Raw genomic sequence first — 24174 nt, 5'->3', positions numbered from 1 at the left:
ACATTATTTTGAAACTACTTCTTTAAGAAACAGGAAAAAGGGGATTTCACTCTTGTCTTTACATGCTTCTGAAGTTAGCCATAAGAGAGCTAGAAAGAAAATTTGTCTTATTTCTCTCTATCATAAACTATAACACAGTTTTTCAGTCTAGGATAGCTTTACCTTGAACTCTGGGCAAAATGTCAAGTTATGTTAATTTGCCAAATCTTGTAGATATAAACTTCTACTTACAGCCGGCAAAATCAAACATTTTTTTCGTGTAGATCCCAACCTTTAAAACACCAATAAGAAGTGAAGTCCTTCTCCTTCCTCTTCCCCTTCAAGGAGCACTGAATAAGCTTCCAGGTAAAAATCATTGTGTTTTACAAGCTGACACTTTCTTATTCTATGTTACTTCTAATTATGTCTTAGAAACACCAGAAGATTGATTTTGTCCTTATATATTATATTTATAAATTGTTATTTATTTTAATCTTTTTTCATGTCTGATATTATATACTAGAATTCTTAGGTAAAAGTACACTTTTATTAAAATCTCTATCAAAATCTATGGGATGTTTTGTATCTTTTCATGTATTCAAACAAGACAGAAAATAAAATTACTTGAAAAGTTTACTGTAAACTCTCCCAAATTCATAGCAAGCAATTTTCAAACTACTTAAAAAGATGTAAAGAACAAATATGAAAATGTTCCAGATTGTCAAATCACATACACAAGTCTCAGATACATGTGTTGACTAAAAGTAAAACTATTTATAAGTAAGGATAGGCATTTAAGCACACAAGTAAACCAACTGAATAACTTATCTATTTTGCACTCATAAGTGTGTAGCCAGAACATGAAAGGTGGTCTTATTCAAATGCTGCTCTAAATGTTATAGTACTTCACTACTTAAGACTTAAAATATCTGGGGTTTTTTCCTAAATATAGACAATAACATAGTAGTAATAGATGTTAACCTTCAAAAGTACTCAAAAAGACTGTTACAGGATACAACTTTGAAATGGCCAACACATTAAGGTAAATGACAAAAAGAAGAAAAACGTTTTTCCATGATCCTATAACAATGGGGCCTTTTGTTTCTCTTTCTTTCACAGTTGCTTCCCTGTGAGAATACATAAATTCCCTTCTCAAGGGTATATTACTTGTTAGTTTAAAGGATCCTAAGTAAGTAATTCTAGGTCAGGAAAGATGATTATCTACTTTATGACAGTAGCTGATAGCATTCCTCAAGCAAGAAATATAAAACATACATTAATGCTTACCCATGTTTCAACACTGTGTCTTAGAAGCTTCTCAAGATATGGATATTATCTTTTTGTTTAAAACTTTAAACAGTTTCTACTTCATTACTATGTTTAATTGTTTTTTGGATCTATTTATAATTTGACATTAACTACTCCCTTTAGCTACAAGTCTCTTCCACAGTCTGACTGCAGTGTGGAACAAGCATTTGTTTTTGTTTTAAAGTTCTACATAATGATTTCTTTACTTTAATTTTAGTGCTTTCATTATCACAAATATTACATAATCACTCAGTTTCTGCACACCTCGTGTGTAGTTGTTTTCCTTTTACTGTTTCTTTTAAAAGCTGAGGTCTATTTTTCTTTACTCATGAAAAATGCAACTCTTTCCTCTGTAAAAGGCAGGGTACAAGTTCTTACTTCTCAGCAGTCAAGATACAACATAGATTTATCCAGTCGTGTAATGGTGCATAGTGCTTAATTCTCTATTCTTTTTGAGTAATTCCTTTATTTTTGTCTATTTTTGGGGTTAATGCTTTTCACAATGATTCTCACATCTCTTTCCTATTTAAATTAGGTAGCTTAGAACATATCACCCAGTGCATATGTTTAGGACTATTTTTCATCATGTGTGTAACTTTGAAGTTATTCTTCCTGAATATCATCTACCACTTTATCACTTAATCTCTTGATACCATGATAGTCTCTTGAGCTCTTTAGAGACAGCTGATTTTATTAATTATTAATTAATTAATTTTATTAATATTAGGACAATTATTATTGTCCTCAGTATTTTGAATCCCCAGGAAACTTCGTCATCTCAGTAATTACCCCCTTCTACACATTATTTTTCAATACGGTGAACAGCAAAATCCAGGCAAAAATCCCTGTGAGATGCGTCTGAAAAGTGATAATTTATTTACTCCTTTCTTCCCAAGTGCTTTATCTATTAACCCACAAGTTCTTAAGAACTCTTACTGTGTGATGTTGCCCAAAGTTTTGCACTGTTAACATATGAAGTACTTTTAGATACCTGTATAAAATTTATATTGCATGAAAATTGACTCACGATGATACATATGACAGTGGGGAATTATTAATGTTGCTGCCTACCTAAAATATAAATATGGCTAAAACACCATAGTAAGTACACAATATTTTTTCTTTGCCTATGGGGTTTGATGAATTGCTGTAGTCCCGAGTGTCTGTGTCCTTGAGAATGCTCTAGCCAGGCAGACAGACTCTCCTCTTTATATGGTAAAAGCTGAATTCTCAATATTTTTGTTCTTGTTTGCTCGTATGTTTTTTTCTGTTGTTCTTTCTTTTTCTTTCCTTTACAGTTTTCTGTGATCTGGAACTGACTCATTTAGAGAAACCAAAAATCCTGTTTCAAGTGTGGAATCCAGAAGGATGAAGGAATTATTGCTCTGAACTTAGGCATTTTCATAGCAATACTACTGGCAGAAGTCAGACAGGATTGCCTCTACTGTTCCTTGAATATTCAAAAATAACAAAATGTGGTCCTTGTTATGGAGCAATCAGGGCTAATCTTCTGTACAGCACACACGGTCTTATTCCTTCACATTGCATTCTGTACATTACTTATTGCTTACCCTGTGTTTATCTACATTCTAATTTATGTTTAATAAGAAAGATTCTTCCATTTCCCCAAAAGGCATTTAATTGAAGGTGACCAGCAGGTGGTTTGCATAAAATTTCATTAGCCTCTTAGATTGTTTTTGACACCTTTATGAAAGAATGTTTCATTACCATGCAAATGGTCATTGGCCCTGCTTCCAAGCTAATCACCATATAGCATAACATGCATATCACAATGTTATATTCTGTATTATTTATATGATTACTTCAGCTAATTTTGGAGTTATAATGGCACACTTAACTGCAGAATGGCAAGCATCTCATATAAGTCATAACCGATTATGCCATTAAGAGTATCCAGTACAATTCAGATAAGAGAAGAACCAAAAGAAATGTATTTGTTTGATACTCTTATCCTTCCTGATAAAGAAAATGATGATTTCTTTCCAGCTTTGAGATGACATTAAGGAAACTCAATACAAGAACAAGTATTAACTTTCATTTCTTTGGTTCTCTCTCATGAATATGAATAAATGAAGGTCTATTTTGCATATACGTTTGTAGTCCAATAATTTGTACATTTTGCAAGAATTAAAATTAAAAAAATATTTGAAAATAAATTTTAAAAATCACAATTTCATTTAGTTTTGCATTATTTTTTTTCATATAGCTGACTTCTGTAAATACCAGATTTTAGTCTTCATTTTTCCTATAATTTCTAGCTTGTACGTTAAGCAATAGAAAATTTCAAGTCAATATCCACAGTCTGGTTGCTTTTTTTCACTGCATGCATAATTTACATCTTCGCATGTAATATTCTAATTTTTCTGAATGCTGTTCTGAACATAGATTTTGAACATGGATTCAGTTAATTTCAAGTAATACAAGCTATGTATACAAGAAAATACTGCAAAAGAAGTGTGATTTTTACTGAAAAGCTTTCCTCTTGGTAGAACTTAATTAGAGAAATTATTTGAAGGTAGAGACTTGAAGTTTTTTTAAATAACTGGCATCCACTTACAGCAAGGCAGGGGAATGTGCATGTTTTTGTGACTTTTTCTTTTTGTAAATAATTAAAATATAGATTGGACCTGCAGGTATTTACTATTAAGGCTGTTGAATGTTTCAATCCTATTTAGCAAGTACTAAAGTATTAATGCCTGGAAACTGATGCTGAAGTTGCATGTAGGCAAAAAAAGCCACAATGATATCATGATTGTTACTCGTTTCCAGCTGTACAGGTGTACATTTACCCAAACACATTTACTCTTCTTTGGAAAGAGGACTCCTGGCAGATTCACAACTGTGCATATCCTGGCCCTGGCTTAGTTGGCCCAGCAGGGTTTGAAGTGAGAGTAGCAGACTATTAGCATGAAACTAATTGAGAAGTTTCAGTGTTAGCAAGCCTTTAAGTGATATAAAATTAGCTAGTTGAAATGCTGCTGTCATAACAATGGTTGCTGCGACTGCTGCTACTACAAACAATTTCTGACTTTAACAAGCAGTGTCACTTTTTCAGAAATCATATATTGTTATGATAAGAAATGAAATTATGTGACTTATTTTGACATATTAATTACTGAATTACTGGCATAAATCTTGCTGTAGATCATGGAAAAGAAGTCTCAAACCCAAGCTTTAGGCTTCTGAATTTTTTGACAGCTTAAAAAATACATCAAATCTCAAGCCTTTCTTTAATTAAGTTTAAATATTTATGTCTTTGAGTTGTTTATTACAGTAATAGTGAAGAATAACTAGACAGTATAGAGTAAGTGCAATTAATATAAATCTCAGGAATACAAATACAACCTGCTCCATATGAACTTCATTTTCCTTAATTCGTAATTTATAAGCAGACACTCCTTTCATAAACAGAAACTTTGTCTTTTTTTACATATTTTTTCTTGAAGAATCAGCACCAGACTATTTGTGGTTAAAAATGGATAGCAGTTTCAAAATTCCACAGTGTGCATCATAAAGCTCTAGCTACTGACATTCCTCTATTAAGAAAGAATATTATTTAAAGCGTTTCTGCTGGCCCAATGGGTAATACAGAATATGAAGAATGAAGCGATATGTCTCATAAACTAATTTCAGGTCATTTCAACTTTCTATACCTCATAGGCAAATCTATAAATTCCACGAAAATATAAGTAGGCACCGTCAGACTCTGAATATCTGTTTCTCATTTTGACATCTTCACCTTTTGAATAGTACTAAAATATGGTACAGTTCTGTGTGAGTTTTAGTGAAAGACATTGGCATATTTCAAATATTCTGATATTCTGCTATTGATTTGTGTTATGCGTAATAATGTAATATGCAAACTGTATGACAGACCGTGTTAAACACATGGTATAATTTGTAAAATGCATGAAAAAAGAACCTGTTGCAGTGGTTGAATCCACTGCAGGAATGACCAAGAAGCCACAGAGCCCCAAAACAGCGGAGGTCTGCTGGTGGACAGGCTCAGAGGTCTAAGATCACCCACTTTTACCCTTTTTAAGTTCATGTTCTAGATGGTTCTCCTTTCCTTGATACCCCACTGGTTCCCGGGTCCCTTGTTCCACCCCTGGCCTCCCCCACTGGTCACTGTCCTGTCACCCCACGCCCTCTCCACCCCCTGGCCCCCAAATGAATGTTCTGCCCTCCCCCAGCGCCGATCCAGATAAAACCCCGGACCACTCAGTGTTCTGCGTTCTTTGTTCCTGGATCCCTTCGGCCAGGGACCTCAATAAACCCCTCGGAACTCCATACAAAGGACCCCTCCCGTCTCTTTATCCCCGGCAACGCTGCAGGAGCTGTCCGGCTGTGTGTGTGTGAGTGGCTGCGAGTATCCACCGACTACGGTGTGTCAGAGTGTCTCAGAGTGTGTCCGAGCTGCTCCGGTGGGGCTCGATCGGGACAGACGCGATGCTCTTTCCACTCCCCCGCCACACCCAGCGCGTCAAGAACCCCCGTGTGCAACAATGGATCTCTATCACAAACGAACTGCAGAAGATAAAAAGCTGGCTGGAGCACTTGTATAGCAATTCAAATGCCAGCTGGAAGTGTAAAATCATGCCTCTGTTGTAAGTGCCAGTAGATCCTGGTGGTAACTACAGCATGGCAGTTAACTGTCCAATCAATGCGAGCAATATTGCTTTCTCCCGGCCTGTTTCTCCACACTCAGTTTTCTGGCCTCAGTCTTGCCTTGACTGAGCTTCAGGAAACCTTGCATAACTTCTGCTGGAACACCACTGCCCAAACCAAACACAACATACAACCCTCATCTAGTGCTTTTCACCAGAAAAGTCTGCAGTGGCATCTTTTACTGCAGCTTCTGTTTTGGCGTTTCTTTGTTAGTTCTTGATAGTGAAACTCTTAGTTTAGACACGATGTATGATATGGATCAATACTGTGCCTGGAATCACATGGTCAGTACAGATACGAGGTTAAATTTTATCAGTTTCCCTAATGTTTGTTTAAAATTCCTAGTTTCCACAAATATTCATTCCAACAAAAGTTGGAACAGTAGCAGAGATACAAATGAGGGTAATGTAGATCCACAGTGATTGGTTTCAAGATATAAATGTGTATTTGTAGAATTTTTGAGAGCAGAATTAAGTTTCACTTTAATTGTAAGAAAAATTTAAATAATATTTATATAACATATACCTAGTATATGCCTGATTTTCCTGCAGAAACATCATGAGGTATAGATGATACACAGTATTTTTACTCAAACTTCTCTCTTCTTGAGGACCTCGAGGAATACAGTATTCCCACAGTTAGGAGCATGGAAAAAGACAAAAAATTTTTCATATGGGCTTAATTAATCTGAAAAAGTCAAGGTCTCATCTCCCTTCAAAACCAATATAAAGCATCTCAAGAGTGTGTGTGAGGAGAAATCCCTCAGTATTGTACTTCTAAATCAGAGGATTCTGATAAGAAGTTCTAGTATTATTAGTTATAATTTGACCTTAAACTTTTTCCAGGATCACAGTGGCTGTACACAAACCACAAAGTTCTAGCTAAATGCGGCAATGCAGCCTTTGATATCTTTCTGTGTCATTATTAATTTAATCTATTAATTAATTAAGCATTTCCATATTTATAATTGAGTGGTTATGCATGGATAATTATCACATTACTACTTAAGTACCATAAACTCCCTCACTGAAGATTTTTTGTCTTTTTTTTCCCCTTTTCAAATGTACTGACTGTATGTAGCATTATTCATCAAATAAAAGTAGTAAGATAAATATTTATGTTCCTTAATTTAAATGACATTTTCTTTTATATGTTTAAATTTTCATTTACTGAATGATGTTGAGTAGCCATTATTTCCTGATAAACAACACAGTAGTAGTCATGGTTGATGACCAAATCCAACTTAATCCTAAATTGCTTTAAATTTTACAGAAAAGGTTGCAACCCTAGAAGTTAGTCAAGATTTATAAAATGCACGATGTATCAGATTTTCTATCGCAGCATTGCCTTCATCTATTTTGTATTTCCTAGGCTGCATTTCTCTTTTCTAGGTTGAGATTCACATTTGGTGACAAGGCTGCATCAGCGTATATCCACCCTATTGCCAGGCAATTTTTCCCAACATCAATCTGCCTTCTGTGTTTGCTGCTACCCACAGTTGCACCCAGCTGTTTATATGGTGAACTGGGGAATTGATCCAGCTGTAAAAGAGCTCAAACATTTTTTTCAGAGATAATTTAGGATAAATTAGTTCATCAATCCAATCCATTCTGTGGCTGTATAAACACTTGTGCCAGTACTGAGCAGGGGCTCCTGGAGCAGGAAAAGCCTGGGGAATGAGGGTGGGCTGGTGAAGCTTACAGCACAGTTGCTGATGAAGGATCATAGCCACTATGTCCAGTACTCACATTCAACTGCAGCATATCTGGGATATATAATTACCTCCTTCTGATGAAGGCTGGTTTTCATAGTTATGCTATGCACAGACATTTTGCAAGGAGCCATTTAATTAGCTTTATTTACTGAAAACTTAACACTTACCTTTTTCTTCCAAGTGACAAACTGTTAGCTGAGAATCTCACATGCCCAAGAGGTACCTTCTTCTCTTACATTTATTTATGAACCACCTTGTGCCCTGATCTTTCCTCTGGATCTGCTGGTTTAGGCTTCTATGCCTGTCACTTAAATCAGTAGTTTCACAAAGGCCAAAAGGGCCATGACAGTAAATGAAGATGAGAAGAGCTTTAAGCAAGACAGAGTTAGAGAAGTAAAAATGTTGTCATAGCTTCAGCATCTTTTCTATTTTCAAGCACTGAAAGTACTTTCAACACTTACTTCTTTTTAAAATATATTCTGTTGAAAGTAAAGATGATAATTTAAATGGCTGGTCTTTCTATTATATCCTCTGACAAAACAGCTGAATAGAAACTTTGAACACTAGGTTTATGTTTCTGGAATAAACTTTTAGGAAATCCCTTTATTTGTTCCTTTCTAATTTTGGAAGAAGTGTAAATGCAGTCCTGTGGATTCTTCTTTTGCTGAGAAATATCTAGCTTGTAGCCTTTACTGCTCATTGTTCATATTGCCTATCAACAGTTTGATTTCATTATGCTGTTTTTGAGCAAAACTGAATACCTGCTTGTCACAGTAATGCCTACTGTAAGCAGTACAGTGAAGAATTCTAGAAAGCTGAATTAGAGCTGGTAGTTGAAGCAGAACACATTTCCCATTCTCTCTACATTATTCCTGTAAATGATATCTTTTACAGGCAGCACTCTCTGGAAGAAAAATAGTATACCATTCTTGTGTCTGGGTTATGTATTTGTAAAACTACTCAGGCAGAAAGAGAACGTGAATATTTCAGTATCTGTCTAGTTCTACTCCATGGATACAGGGGAAAAAAAAAAAACACTGAATGAAAGGTGCTACATTTCTTTCATACTTACTAGTGCAAATTTCTGAGATAACTTTCCAACAAGGAGCGAAGGTGCAGAAGTTGTGTTTGAAAATACTTGCACATCTGGAAGTGGTGTATCTAAATTCCTTGTTTGTTAACACAAATCCTTTGCACTGCCATTTTTTAAAGAATCAGGGTGCATGTCTTTGCTGAAAAATACTTTCCCTGTAGATATGCAGAGTGCATATCTACACTGAGTGCAGTCTGAATAAATCAGCTATAAGGACCCAGAAATTTACAGACATAAAAACTGTGCATTAATTGATATTTCAATAGCTACGTCTAAAACTGAAGAGTAAGTTTTTCACACTAAGTCATGATAACACTAAGTACATCATGCTATCTTCCAAAAGCTGAACCAGAAGAGCTAAGGGTACAAAAGTTTTAACTTATTTGTAAAATCCAGCCATATAGAGTCAAGAGTACAACTTTTCTAATGCATTTTATATTAGATCCATATATTGTGGATGTAGAAGAAAAACTGTGGGAGAACCCAAGGTCTTCTCTGATGCTAAGCAGAGCTTTAGAACTAACATTTATATACAGGATGATTATTAAAGGTAGAATTTTGTCTTGACACAAACATTGTAGAGCCCTTTACGGTAGATACTACCACAATTTTATCAAATATTATCGCAGTGTACAGAGAAATGAGGTCTAGCAGGGAGAGAATTTTAATAGTCTAGCTGATTACTATCTTAAGTCTAGATTTTAATATGCCTTAATATTGGTAGAACTTCTAATATGCACTCAAAATACTGTCTGTTTTGCAGATTACTTGAGGACCAGTAAATTGTTAACCTGAGTCTTTGGAGTTTTCTAATAATGGAGCTTTTTAAATTGCACTTTGTTGGCAGGGGAAATAAGCTTGGGAGGATTGAGGTGTTTCTGCCTTTTGAGCTCTGCTGGCTCTGTAGCCATACCACAGGGACTGGTGCATTTACTCAGCACAGCAGGTTGCAGTGCAGAGGTCCCCAAGCTAACAAAAGAGATTTAAACTCCAGAGCTGGAAGACGTATAAATGCAGAGATGACTGTGATTGCTCAGAGGTAATAGGCCCTGCTAAAAGGCAGATCTGTGTAGCTGAGACATAGCACTGTGCTGATCCTGCTGCTCTTTTGGAAAATATGTATGTTCAACACCCCAGTTCACAGTGCAGTTGTACAAAGTTGCTCAAAGGTCTTTAATGCAATGCTCCAAGGCTCTGAAGACTTGCTTGTAACTGCAATCTCTAAAGAAATGTAAAAGATGAAGCTTGTTTGTAGAAAGGTTCATATTCCTTTCGACAGATCTTGTCGTGTTTTTTGCAAAAATGGGAGCAACTATCTTAGAAAATGAAAGACAAAGTCTGCTTGAGAAATAAGAGATGTCTTTTATAGTATTCACTCACTGAAGATTCAGGCAGCTACTTATATGAATGGCTATGGTACCTGCAGATTGTCTTGGGGTGACTTGATGTTGTATTCCCTATCGCTGCACTATACCCAAAAGTTAGTATACATGCCTTTCTATGCCTTTAAACTGAGCCTGAGAGGGGAGAGAGAAAAGTGTACTTTTTCAAAGCAGTTTGTTTTCATGTTCTGAGGACACAGAGATAAAAACCTGTCTGCTTCTGCAGAGCAAGTGTGGGGAAGCAGCCTGCCTGTTTTCCAGCCAGCTTTCAGCCAGTTTTTCAGCTCCTTTTCCTCCAGAGAGTTGAACTTTTGTTTTCCTGGGACTTCGGGTTTTTTTCCCTTTTTCTCTGCTGGACTATTTCAACATCAGAATACATCGGGAGGAATTTCCACCAAGGCCTTGGCCCTGGAGGGGGGCCCACCACCCTGTCCCAGCTGCAAGGAGGGGGACAGAGACACTACAGAAGGACTCTGAAATTTTCCCAGGTTTTTCTCTCCACAGTGAGAGATGCTATTATTTAGCATTATTATTCTTTTCCTATGTGTTTGTTAAATAAATAGTTTTTATCTCTTTAACTTTCCTTCAAGGAAAATTCAATTTTTCCTGAACCTGGTGGGGGAGAGGTGGTTTGTGCCCTGCTTCTCTCAGAGGCTATATTTCTAAGTTTGGCCAAACCGGCACACAGATTCAATTCTGTGAAAAGTTCTTTGTGTAGTTCCTAAAAGGCCGACTTTGATTCAAATAAATAAGTTAATTAATTAATTAATTATCATTAGTATAGTATGAAGTCCTCCATGTCTGAAAAAGATTGTTCCCCTTTAATACAAATACGCAAGATTAAACAAGATAAAAAAAAAATCTGTCATTCTCTTATGTTTATTTTTTACACTATATTATAGACAGCCCCACTTTGCAACTTGGGAGCTGTTGCCCTTGTCTTGTATGTCTGTGTCCTAAATTGGTGTCAGTGACACTCTGATGATTAGCAGTCAACATTTTACAGGCATTAGCATAAGGAATTCATTATACCACTATTCAAAGACTACACTGACACAAAATGAAGTTTATCGTTATTATTATCATCATCATTATTATCATTGTTATTATCATTGTCATTATTATTGCTCCAAGGTTTGACAGCTGAGCTTCAACATCTGGTATGTTTTCTTTCTGATTGCTTAGAGGACCTTTGTTCTAATACTCTCCACATTTTAAAACAATATGTAATTCGGTATCTGTGTTTGAACTAATAATCATCCCCTTCAACTTGTGATAAATGGTTTATGGAGATTGTCATGGCTTAGATTCAGCTTTGCGATCTGTCTAAAAACCAGTACATGTTGCAGTCCATCTTTAAAAATCAATGGGGTCAGTACTTAACTGCTCTGGGACAGTACATGTTTATTTTTTGTGGTGAACGGTTGTATGATTACATCAAGTTCCATGATCTTTACCTGCACTCCCACTCCAATTTCTTTCCATTCCATGGAGATAATTGGAAAAACAAGCAGCAAAGGAAAGGGATTTTTTTTTTATTGGCAGTAAGATAAATGCATAGTGTTTCTAAAGAAAACTAAAAAATTACTCCATAGAATATGACAGAATTGTGGAGTATTTTATTATCCCACTACCTAGTTTAAGCATAAGTTAAAACTTCAAAAATCTATGACAGAGTAAAAAACAAATGAATCTAGTTTTACCTCTTAAAAGAATTGACTGTTTTCTGAAAACTTTGGTGTGAACAACCTAATACTGGAGCATGGTTGTTACCTTTTTAAGTGGTCCTCCATTCTCCTTTCCCAGCACCTCAAGGACCCAAATTAAACAGTGTAGGGAGATAACACCTGAATTTATGCATGCATTAGAGAGTAAAAGATAATAAATAAATAAATAAATAAACAAATAAACAAATAAATGACACTTCAGACATTTTCTTAACATAGATTTCCTTAGAGTTTACTGAATCAGAGTGCTGATAATACCATACGGAACTGCATAAGTCAGTTCTGTGCGATATGTTTATATAGTAAAGATGAGGTTTATATGTATGTATAAATATATACCTAGTCCATCTGAGTATCTATACTTCATCCTTCTTTGAAATTGTGAAAGGTCACAAAGAGACAAGATTGGACATAGGAACTATAATTCTGAGGAACTGGTTGAAAGAACTAAAATCCAATAACTTAATTTAGATATATAAATGTCAAACCAAATAGTAAAATATTCTTTCCTTTCTTTCTACCCTCCATTCCTGTGGTTTTCATTACCATTTTTTTCTTTGCATAATTATTTGTCTATGTATATCGAGACTACAGTTTTTAAAACCACTCCAAAATAATGATGATGCCAAATTTGCCAATTCATTTAGACGTTTTATCAAACCAAAATCACCTTTTAGCTTGTCCATATCGATAGCCACCCTATACTTAATCTAAACTTAATCTGATTTCTGAGCAGATTTACAGTGGACTATTGCTAGCAATTCAGCAGAATTAATCTTGTCCTAATCTTGTCCTGTACTTGTCATTAAATACTTGATATTCTTTATGATTTGAAAGGTCAGATTTCAGCATTTCTGGAGTTTGGTTTGTGGTTTGTTTGGGTTTTTTTAACTCAGCTTCAGAATTCTTTTTCCATGTCTTAATTGTTAGGCTATTTATAAGAAACATTTAGTTATTACAGTTATATCCTGGGGGTTTTTTATATTTTTTAATGCGTGAATGTTTAGCATCTTATGGAACAGAGAATTTTTTTCAATGGCATGGTAGGGTTTTCCTTCATCTCCAGAATCTCCACTGCTCATTTACACTACATGTCTGATAACTTTTTCAACTTACCTGAAGGGTGCTTCTGCTGAGTAGAGGCACTCCAAGGCAAAATTAATCTTCCTAATGGTGGAGAGAATTGTGCCACCTTACTTGGTATTACAGGTTATTTAGTACAAACATATGTGTTCCCATTAAGGGCCATCCACATTCAACTCAAATGAGTCACTTGTGTAAGAAGTTTTGTTTATAAATCTGAGACTAATTTCCCTAGCCTATTCTGTATGTGCCATGTAATATAAAATTGTGCAAATGTCAGTGTGCAGCCTCACAATACATTTCTCTGAGAGCAAAATGTAAAGTCATTATGCAGTATATTTCTCAGCAGAATTATAAATAAATAGAACAAGGAAAATAAAATAAGTTTGAGGTGAAAACTTCCGCTGCATATCTCTCAGTTAAAAATGCAAATATTTCTCCTGTAACAAGCCACTCGCATGGTGGTCATATTAATATACAGTTAATGCAGATTATATTAATTATGTGCACAGCTTTTTAACCTGTTGGTTGAAAGGATCCATTCCCCCTGACTTTTGACTATATGTATGTGACCACATGCACAAGGCAGTGTGTGCCACAGTTGTCTTTGAAAGAACATTCTTGCAGAACACAGTGGGATGGAGTCAGTCAGGTTTTTCAACTTCCTTGGAGGTGACCTCTTTCAAGCTAGAGTCACTTTAAACTGTAATAGACAGGAGAGTTTTGAATTTCAGAAAATGTTTGGTCTATATTTTTGGTTGTCTTTTATGTGCTAAAATCTGTGGAATTTGCAGCCTTCCTGAACCTGCCTGAGCATCTTATGGTGCTCAGTGTTCACCCAGCTACAACAGTGCCAGCACTATGTGATGAGAAGGATAAGTTTGGAGAAGGAAGGAGGAAGAGTATGGGGGGATGATACAGGCATGAAAATCTGGGCTCCACACTTCCACTCACCTGCAGACGCTGCAATGTCCTTTGTGACCTTGCTGCAGCAGCAGTGCCCCAGAGTACCCATGCACACTCTGGCTGCAGCACACAGGGAGTGTCCTACAGGCTCACAAATCATTGTGCTGTCTCCTCACTTTATGAGCTGTCCCCTGACCTATCAGTATGAGACTGTCCTGGAGGCCACCTCAGGACACTGCCTGACTCCTTGTACTAGCAGCATTGTAAGCACAGGATTGCCAGCATTAGCTTTGTTAGCCCAGGACTGGGGCTTTGGCAGCAATGACTGTACAGTCTGAAAGGAATTTTCCTCTTTGTTTTCTCCAGATCATTTTCTACTCATATTTCTGGTGGAGGAGATCCCCATTGCAGGTGGGGGCTGTTTCTTGTTAAAATTTAACACATATGGGCCGTTCAGTATCTCCCAGCAGGGAGAGCCTGGGCTTGGACAGGTACCAACGGGGACTGGAAGGTGTCTGCCATGGGTCTCAGTGGTATCTGGCATATGATCCACAGCATTTGCCTGTGAGGCTGGCTAGCCAGTATAGTGTGTTTGACTAGGGTTGTCTGGCAAAATTGAATCTCTCAGCACATGTGGTTACAAGAGCTGAAGTGTGGTGTCAGATCATAGGCTCCAGATGAAAGCACCGCTCAGAAGCCAAACCACTGGGAGTGGGATTGCAAATATTATGGCTTCTGCTGAGGGTATGTATATCATCTTTAGAGAGTCTCACAGAAGAGTTTTGGAGAGCAGAAACTTCTAGTTGTTGTGACAGCAGAGGCAGTGTAGAAAATGGAAACTTCTAGGCATAAACACCTTGTACTGGGGAGCTTTTGATGGCATTGAAAGCTGGGCTGTTTGTAGATAAACCAGGGTCATGTACTAAAAGGAGCTGAAATGTGAAGATGAGCTGCTGTAAACCTCACAGACCTGCTTCTTGGGATGAGTGGACAGCCTGGGAAAATTCCTAGAGCCCTCAGTTCCAGCTTGAATGCACCGATGAAGTCTATGGGCCTGCACAGTCAGCAGGTTCAGGGGCAGCAGTTAAGCCACTTTTGTTACACCAGTAGGTAAAACTTCAAACCTAGACTCACTAAGCTAATGACAAAACTTGACTTCTATGTGCTGATATAATTACTGCAAGAAAACAGTGCAAGAAAATCCAGTGAAATTCTTCTTTATTTCTGGCACCTGGGTTTAAATCTGATCACGTCCTACACAGACTCCCTTATATGCTATCAGTTCTGAGAGTTCATACTATTCCTGTAATCCATACAGAACTTTATATGAAAGTATTTGAAATCAGTCTTGAAAAGGGGAGCCAAATAAAGACAGTACATACCAGAATAAAGTTGTTAATTATAGCTCTCAAAGTTACGAAATCACTGAAAAAAGGAAATGTTTGAATTAGGGTTTTACTTTTGTTGTAAACTGTGTGATACAATTTTTACTTACTTTGTCATGCTATTTATTTTTTTTCTTCCAAAATATGATTGCATCACTGAATAAAGGGGCCTTTTTTACCGATGAATCAGAGTGATATATTCAAGGTATTTTTTTCCCCACAGTTGCAGAAAAAATACTGTAAGGTCACGCAGTAAAGCCCTGCTTGGTGAGTTTATTTAAATGGGACTTAAGGTACCTCTTTTACCTGAGGTGTTGCAAAGGAGAACTTGAAAAAAGTTCTCAGGTGGCTAGAGAACAAAACTATAATGGCAAACTTTAAAAGATCAAGACCTTAACAAAATTTAAAGCAAATATTCAATCAAAAACAAGCATTTCACAAAGACTGACTTAGCAAACTCTAACCCCAATCCCACCTTAAATTTCTCAGATTTCAAGAAGAAGAAATTAGGAGAAGAAAAGGAGAGAAAGAGAGAAAAAGAGAGATGTAGCTACTGGCCTTGGATCCAGTATTGTCTCAGTTGCCATAAAATCCAAGGAAAATAGGAACAAACCATGTGAATCTTTGTGCAATGGTTTTCATCTGCTCTGGCCTCCTGTGGCCATCACTTCCCCGGGGATGTGGCTTCTGATCATCTGGCCACTCTGGGGCTACACTGAGGCTCCAGAGGTTGGCTGTGGGGAATTGCTTTGGGTTTGCCAGTGACTGAGAGCTGCTCTAGAGGCTCCAAAGAGGACAGGGTGTGGGGAAGAACACCATCCCGCTTTTACAGAACTTGCCTTGCCCCTTCCCACACACACACACACCTGCACACCCACACACTTTGGTTGTTTTGAACGAGTAATCATTTTCTCCAGTCTCTCACACATGCAATTAAAGACTGTCATAAAACATTTGTTGAAAAGGCAACTTCAATTATGACATTTCTTAACTTTCTATTACTAAATTAAAAGTTCTTAATGTACTCATAAAGTAGCTTTTTCTGTTCACTTTTTTCCCACTTTAGCTTTCTTTTTGTTTGGTTTACTTTAATATGTAGTCAAAATGAATTTAGTTTGCCTAATTAGAATATATACAAGACTATATCATCTTTAGAAATGGAGAATTTTCAGTTTAAATGTGCAATAATTAAGAGCAAATGTGAATGAGTATTTAAAATAGTGACAGCTCTGTATTTTAAAACGTTGGTATGCAGTTGTTTGGTTATAGAGAACAAGAAAGGAAAGCTGGAAAGGAGCCAATAAAAACACACTTACTGAGAGTTTTGCTTTTATCTTGAAGATCAAAGGAACTCACAATCTTCATCAAGAATTCAGATTGAAAGTGATGGAATTATAATGCACATTGCAGATGATAAGCAAAGTAATTGTTTAGCAATTTGTGGGAAGGTGGAGAGCTTTTATGAGAGAGCAAATGAAGACATAACATGAAGCCAAACCACATGCTTAGAGTCTGTCAGAGGTTATATCTTGAAATGTGGAAGGGTAACAGCCACTAGATATATTCTTCAACTGAAACCATCCTCATATCAAAAATAAGGACGTACTGTTGCATAACTGGCACAACTGCGGACGTCTAATCTTACTAATGTCTCCATAATTAGTACGGACTATAAAAACAAAGGAATAAAGAGCAGAGTTTGTATAATGAGTTAGACTGTTCAACCCTGACTTTTGGCAAGCACTTACCCAAATATCTCCACTGTGTACTCTCTCAGAAATAATTAATGTGTAAGAGTATGGCTTTTTTTTTACAGCACAGTTTGACCATTTCTAATATTTATTACACAGCTTAGTCAAGAATGGCCATACATACAAGAGAAGGTCACAGTTTTTGCATTTGCTCCCAGTTTGTCCTGTATGAAACCGGAATGAGAAAATGTGATACAAGTGCCAATATGCCTCTCTCCCCCACAGTATTATAGCATTGATGGTAATAATAAAAAGATGTAAATCCATCCTAAAATGTACAGAGGTTTAAGATAGGAGAGATTTCTAAAAGCAAGCCTTCTGCACCTGTGATGAAAAAGGAGGTTTAAAGCAAATCCAGGGCTCTACATCAGCAAATGTAAATGCTGTACTTCTATTGACTCAAAGAACTGCTCCTACTTATGCCAAAAGTTAATTTGTCTTCAAAGTACTATTCAGAGGTTTGATCTCCCACTGCTGAATGAAGAAATGGAGTTTAAGGATTAAATTTATTTTCCCTTTACACTGATTTTTGTGTAGTTCAGTAATTCTGGAGGATTTGGCATTTGCTCATAACAGCATGAGCTTCTTTATATTACAGAACTTAATATTATATCCCTAAAACTTCAGAGACTAGTTGAATGACTGAATCTTAATAGTGGCTACTGTCCTCACAGTAAGAATACACGTAACATTCATAAACTGCTCTCACCAGATAGTAATTTTGTTTGCGGTTTGTTTTAAATGAGCTGTTTAAAATCCTGTAATTAATTCAGTAAACATGGAAAAAATGACAGATGGTTATGATAAAGGAACTTAATGCCTCATGGAAGCAAGTCAAACCACAATCACTAACAGATGTTTTTTGCAAACCCAGATTGTGTGTGTGTGTGTGTGTAGCTGTGTATACATATTGCATATATATATGTATGTACATAGTAGAAATATAGATTTATGTATGTGTATTTATGTGCATGTCTATGTGTATCCATAAATGTCACTTGAACACTTTCCCCGCACTGTTGCACTTACACTGTTCCTTAGTGCAGTAATGACCACATTTATTCCTGTAGTCGTACTAAAGACTGCTATCAAGGACAATTCCTTAAATTCTCATTAGTTTAGAAATAATTTACAGACAACACTTTTGATGACTTATTCATATGTTAGAAATATATGGTTCTCATTTCAGGACAAAAAATCGAAGCAATAGTTTCAAAAATTGTTTTTTTACTACTATATAAAATTGATTTCTGAGATGCAGTTACTGGAGGACACCAGTGGAACTGATCTGGTGTTTAATAGTAGCCGGAATAATTGTTACCTTACAGACATGGGGTAACACTAACCTAGAGTCAGTGAGGTGACAGTACCCCTGGCAATCATTGTTTTTCAGCATTATCAATTGAAGATCAAAGTGCATACTTCATACCATACATAAATACACATTTTTAAATTAATAATCATAATCTCACAGAGTAAACTTGACAGGTAAAACACAGCTAAAGAGGGATTGGTCATTTTGTGACAATTTTTACTATATTAGGCTGCAATCTCCAATGTTAGTAATCTTGCATTCAGACTTGTATTCTGACAAACCCCTTCCGTTGAAGGGGGTTGCAATGAGAGAACCAGTCCTTAGTACATGCTTGGGACCGTCTATGCCTGTCCTGAACAAGCAACATAGGTATTCAGGGACTGCTGATTTCATTGTTAGACTTTGTCAGTCTCCAAGAGGCTGAGGACATGATCTGGGTATACACTGTAGACAAGACCCAGATCCATATCTGTTTAATAGCAGCATGTGTGCCAGGCCTTCTGCTCACACACTGTTGGGAGGAAAGGGTTAAAACTGGAAGATTTGACAAAGAGGAGGGAATGGTTTCAAAGCGACCCTGCAGCTGGGAATGCTAAAAACATTGGTGTTTATTATGCCTAGTGTTGTTCATCCTCTGTCTGTTTTGAGAAGTAGAATTCTGGTGTAGAGATACCACACTCTCACAGACATGCTTGAGCCTCCTGCTGGGAGAAAGAGAGGGCATGAAAGCACAGCCTTGTGAGGCATGAAACTGTGTGAGGGAAACCTTTTGTTGCATTGGGGCAGGCAGAGACCCCTCCTACCTGGCTGTGCTCTAGGATGAACTGAGCCTAATGGAGCCTGTGTTCCTCTGTGTCTCTGTCCACAGGGATGAGCTGATCCTAATGGAACCTATGTTCTCATATTGGAATCCATGTTCTCTTTTTATTAGGATGGACTAAGCCTAACGGAGCCCATGCCCCCATGTGTCTCTGTCCACTGGGATGAGCTGATCCTAACCTGTGTTGGCACTTGTCTCTGCCACCCGTTGTTAGCAAGGTAATGAAATAAATCTACGCTTTGCATTTCAGTGGTGGCTTCGTGGTGGTGGCCCTGGTTACCTGTATGTATCAATCCACACACACACCTTCCCCGTTTCTCTTTGCAGAAAAGAGTTGGACCAAAGTCACAGTAAGAACATTCCTGGCTTGGAAGATCAGAACTCCAGAGGTATGTAGTGACTGGCTGTACTTTGCAGACAGTAGGGGTTCTGAACTGATGTGATTTCCTCTGTGACTCTAGACTCTTCCAGCACAGCCAAGGTCCACTCCTGCCTATGAAGATCTTTTCATCCACATACATTGACACTGAATACCTATTTGTGATGTTGGAGAGAAGGAAACAGAAATGAATGATTTCATTTAAATTCTGACACTTCTAAATCTGAAGAACTCACTTGAGCTGCAGATAGAATACAAGCTCCTAGCTATCAGAGAAAAATACAATCAGGTGGGAAATACTTAATCAAAAGTTCCTTTTGAGGATCACAACAACAATTAAGTAAAAAACTCTTTAAAAGTAATTGTCAAATGCATGAGTTAAAAAAATACATGTCCAAGTAAGGATCGTCAGGTATTTTAGATTGTACCCATTTATTCAATTTATTCATGTATCACAGGAAAGTGCTCAGGGTTTACTTCAGAGAGTAAATATTATTTTTTAGTATCTTTATATTGTTATGCTGTCTTTATATGGTTTCCCTGCTTTTAGATTTTTTTGTCTTGGACTTTGTCATTCCTGTGATGCACAGAGTAATCAAACACTCAAGGAACTGAGGAGGGTTAAGTATGTGTCAAGTTATTTAGTGTTCTAAGAAAAGAAGCTCACTATTACAGAGATACAGTGGATAAGAGAACAGAGAGATTATGAAGTCAATACTTTATTCAGGATCTACACTTACAATAATCTCATCTGCAGTAAACTCACAGGAACTTTGCCCAATTTTACAGAGAAATTTAATGGCAATGCTCAAAACCAAGGGCTGCAAAATCACAGAATTATTGCTATAAATCAGCAGAGGAAGTGGGATGCTCAATTGTGAGAGCTGATTGTCTCTGAGCTTGCATAACCAGCTCCTTCTGGCTCTTAGCTTAATCATTAGACCAAACATTATGCTGTTTTGTGATGTGGATCCTGTCTGGATTTCTAGCTTAGTTTTTGTCATGCAAAAGATGCTGCAAGGCTTGAAGTAATCTCACTGAAATGAATAACTCATTTGAAAGTGAATGGAATAGAGACCTGTCTTGGAAACACTTAAAGATTTCAGAAGACTACATTAAAATACCACACAAAGGGTCCTCTCAATTGTACTCGAGGTTTTACAAGCATGTAGGCCCTCCAGATGGAATCCATTAGAGTCAAGGAGATCTGAATCAGAGATATAATCATTCTTCTAGAGAGTTTCTGCAGTAAACAGACAATACTGACAAGAATAACAGTACGTCACATATGTGAATACCTATGAATAAATTTCACAGACATTCACTGATGAGACTGGATTAGCACTCAAGACCTGCCTCCAAAAGTGTTTGCAAATGCACAGTTTTATGGGTTGTGATCATTGTGAAAACACATGTTCGGATTCCACCATGTATTTTATAGAGGCTGAGGCACAACGTAAAAAGCAAAAGCAAAGAAAATCACATTGTAACATTGTACAGAAAAAAGTGGGACTAACACCACAAAATGAGCATTGACAATTTAAAAAGTTACATTTGAAATTGTTAAACTGGTGATCTGCACGTTGCTTCATGGAACCTTCTAAAGCTAAAGGAGTATGCTGATTTCTCTCTCACCTCAACATTCTCAGAGAAATCGCCTGCAGCACATACTTCTCGCAGCCTTTGAGACCCCACCACTGGACCATATGACAAGCAGTGAAACTGGCATGCAGAGTGACCAAGTAAGCAATATCTCAGTGAAGCACAGCAAAGAAGTGAGAGGAGAGCTTGGCAGATGTGCACAGTGAGACTGGAGCTGGTGTACCGATACCTTCAGTGTCTAAGAGCTGACAGACATTTGTTTGCCCAGTGGCATTCAAGAGAGAATTTTTTCTTTTTTTTTTTTTTTAATGTATAACTGTTGGCTAATCAAATTATGATTTAAAACTACTCCTACTCCTCATGCTGCTGCCACTACCAGTACTGCTACTATTATTGCTCCTACGACTATTAATCTGCATTTTCTGATCTCATTCTTATATACAGCATTTTTACTATATCAGGATAGTTATTGTGCTCTGAAATAACATACTTCATCAAGACAATGATTTTTTTTTTATTTGGTGAACATGTGTTTCTCTTTGATTAATAACTGTGCAAACTATGTCTTACATAAAAATTTTAATTTCATAAATGATGTCAATCTTCTGCTTATCTATCTGATATGCTAATAGAATACAGATATGCTGGTTTGGACAAATTTGGAGGAAAAATATCCTCTGATGGAAGGCAGGTTACAACCACACCTCCCCCATCAGGTTCGGGAAAAAAGAAATTTTCCTCAGAGGGAAGTGAAAGAGATAAAAACTATTTATTTAACAAACACACAGGAAAAGGATAATAATGCTAAATAATAAAACCTCTCGCTGTGGAGAGAAACCTGGTAAAATTTCAGAGTCCTTCTGTAGAAGTGGTCTCTCTCCTCCTCAGAGCTGGGTTGTGGGCCCACCTCCAGGGCCTCGGTGGAGAACTCTCCCAAGGTGTTCTGATGTTGAAACAGTCCAAAAAAACAAGAAGGGAAAAAACCAAAGTCCAAGGAAAAACAAAGTTCAACTCTCTGTCTCTCTCCAGAGAAAAAGGCCGAAAGCTGGCTGAAAAGCAAGCAAGCTGTGTCCTCCGCTCTTCTCGCCGCAGCAGGACACAGAGGAGTGTGTATATCTGTGTGTCCTTGAAACAAAACTGCTTTAAGAAGTTTGCTCGGTTTTTTTCCTCTCCCCTCTCTCAGGCTCTGTTTAAAGGCACAGAAAGGCACAAAGTTAATTTCTGGGCATAAAGCAGCAATAGGGGACACACATCAGTAAGACAGCCCAAGACAACAGAGAAAATTAATTAAATTTTATATAAAATTTGAATCTGTTTATTTTGGCTTTTTTTTTACTTCAGAATCTTTTAATTCTTCATATATATTAAGTTGGAGATTGTCACAATGTTTAAAAAATAACAATCAAAGTATATTAAATGATAACATTATAAGACATTAGAAAGCAAGAAAATTTTTCTTTGGAGGATTTGAAACCCCATGCCATGTTTTGTTCCTTTCTCATTTCTAGGAATGCTACAAGATGTAGGAAGTGCCATAATGTAATGCTCCTTTCTCATAGGTTTTCAAAGTATCCTTTAGAATTTACCCTCCAGGGTAGAAAATCCTCTCTTGAATAAAAAGAATTTAGAACTCGTGGATGGTGGTTTCTCTTTTCCTTTGAATTGTTATCTAAATTTTAAATAAGTCTCTAAATTATAAAGCTCACATTTTGGGTTTTTAGTTAAATAACTTTTAATAGAATTATTTTGGCTAAGGTAAAATCATTCGAGAAAACTGAAAATACCTTCTGTTCCAAGGGTTTTGATATAAAAGTTCAATCATTATCTATATAGCCCAGAAGGCTCAAATTAATTTTGTATTATCAATGACAAGTTGAGCAAACAGATGAGATTTTATATTAAGAAATCCACCTAGTATATAAGCATAATAACCTACCTATTCTCAAATATATATATATGTGTATACATAAAATAAGTATGTGTAACTATACGTATATCTATGTAACTGAGGTTTCTTCATATTTTTCTGCTCTTTAAGATATAATGACAAGACAGCTGGGATATCCTTGAGTATCAGAAGATTTCCAGGAAAAAAACTGTAAACTTGGACACTGGTAGCAGCATACTAGAGATTAATTTGGATTTTAAATTTTAAACATGAATGCAGCAGGTCTTTACTCGACAGAAGATGCCATTTCTAGAGCAATCCCTTTATCTTCAGCAGAAAGATGAAGATGACATAAACTCATATACGGTGATAATAGACAAAAAATCAGGTTCATTGCAGTTATGGTTTTTACTCCAGGGGCTGCTAATTCCCATCATTGCTAAAAGGCAATAACATCACATAGGCTGACCAAAGCTTGAAATCCCCAAAACAACCCTACCGTGGACAAAATGCTGCTTTGGAAACTCTGTGAGATGAAGAAAACACACCAAAAAAAAAGTGTAAAATGTAAATACAGTTTCATGAGTCTGGAAAATAATGACAATATTATTTTTGCTATTGGAAAGTCCCTTATACTGCATGTTCTCTCATTCGGTTCCTATGTTTTTTCACAGTTTGACTTTTCTTACATAATCCTTCCACAAGATTCAGTGCCTACAGTAGAATAACAAGGCTTTTCTACATATTCCTCCAAGTTATTTTTCTTAGCATGTGATCAGCCTTTGAAAAACTGTCGTTGATTTGTAGCTGGTTTTGTCATCTAAACTTCTGCATTTAGAAATAGCTGTGTGAGCAGCAGGAGAATTTGTTCCCTGGCTTTGTCTCTGATTAGATTCAACTCCTGAGGCAGAGATTCTCCCTGGATGTTGCTGCGTGGGCTGAGATTTCTGAAAGAAGAGATTACCAGTTGTGATGATCTGTTCCAGAACAGGTACATTGTGATGACAAAACAAATAAGACGGTGTTTATCTGAGCTTCCTGTCACTGAAACCACTATACATGGCAAACCAGAGCCAGAATGCCATACCGGTATGAGAAAAAGGAAACAGTAATTGAATTTCTCTAGAAATAATTTTGTACTGCAATCAGGAGA

At 36.8% G+C, this 24174-nt stretch overlaps 1 long non-coding RNA gene across 1 annotated transcript; it reads left to right on the top strand.

Moving 5' to 3' along the window:
* Positions 1 to 259: 259 nt before the first annotated feature.
* On the top strand, positions 260 to 21273 carry LOC121665278. Its single transcript, XR_006016309.1, has 4 exons — positions 260 to 345; positions 19264 to 19370; positions 19480 to 19541; positions 21181 to 21273. It is a non-coding gene; the product is annotated as an uncharacterized LOC121665278 (long non-coding RNA).
* Positions 21274 to 24174: the final 2901 nt, after the last annotated feature.

Source organism: Corvus kubaryi, unplaced genomic scaffold (genome assembly GCF_017639235.1).
Source record: "Corvus kubaryi isolate FWS band 111438036 unplaced genomic scaffold, C.kubaryi_AGA036_p1.0 132, whole genome shotgun sequence".
NCBI lineage: Eukaryota > Metazoa > Chordata > Aves > Passeriformes > Corvidae > Corvus > Corvus kubaryi.
The sequence above is the reverse complement of the archived record's forward strand: the minus strand, read 5'-3'. Positions and strand labels throughout refer to the sequence as shown.